This window comes from Limulus polyphemus, unplaced genomic scaffold, assembly GCF_000517525.1.
Source record: "Limulus polyphemus unplaced genomic scaffold, Limulus_polyphemus-2.1.2 Scaffold1301, whole genome shotgun sequence".
Lineage (NCBI taxonomy): Eukaryota > Metazoa > Arthropoda > Merostomata > Xiphosura > Limulidae > Limulus > Limulus polyphemus.
In genome coordinates, this window is record NW_013666911.1 from 193,376 (window position 1) to 194,213 (window position 838).

Here is an 838-nt window from a genome sequence, read left to right on the forward strand (position 1 = left end):
CAAAAATCTAAACTTTACAAACTATATTAAGATCAGGACTGACACCAACGACGACTCTAGGTTTGTTTGTTTTAAATAAAAGATTGTAAAGATACTTCAGGGCTATCTGCGCTACCCGTCCCTTATTTTTGAATGATAAACTAGTGGGAAGGCAGCTAGTCAACATCACCCATCGTCAACTCTTGGGCTAATGTTTTACCAGCGAAAAGTGGGATTGAACAGGCCATGGTCTGACAGAAATGTGGGATTTGACCATCACAGGAATGGGACGGGAACCATTAATTTGTAGCCCTCAAATTCAGTCAAGAAACGACAGTCTTTAGGCCGCATCTGGCCCTAAAAGAAAATAAAAGTACTTTCGTCTGTAGCTTTTGCTTGATATTTATATCGAGTGAATACGTTTGAATATTAACTATTTTTGAAACGTAAACTTTTTTCGAGAAATTTTAACTTTTTATAATGCTTACATGAAACCAGTGCCGAAAATAAGTCTCTTTAGATATTTGTCTTGAGCAAATCTAATGTAGAAATTTGTGGATACGTTATTGTTAATTACACATATCATTAGCTCAGTAATGTTTGAATTTAGCAATTCTGGTAGTTAATAGGAAAAGTCTTACCGTTAGAATGTAAAAATGTTGTGCCATAGGCTAGGCCTAGTTTGTGAGTGTCAGATGGATAACACAGACCTGCGAATTTAAACTTCATAAAAGTTGTTTTATTTTTAATACCGGATTTTCCATAATTCAGCTACGCAGATTTCGAAAATATTATTCATTTATTTCCATCACGTAAGGATATTTTACAAATCGGGAAGAAAAAACTCTTACTTAGATCA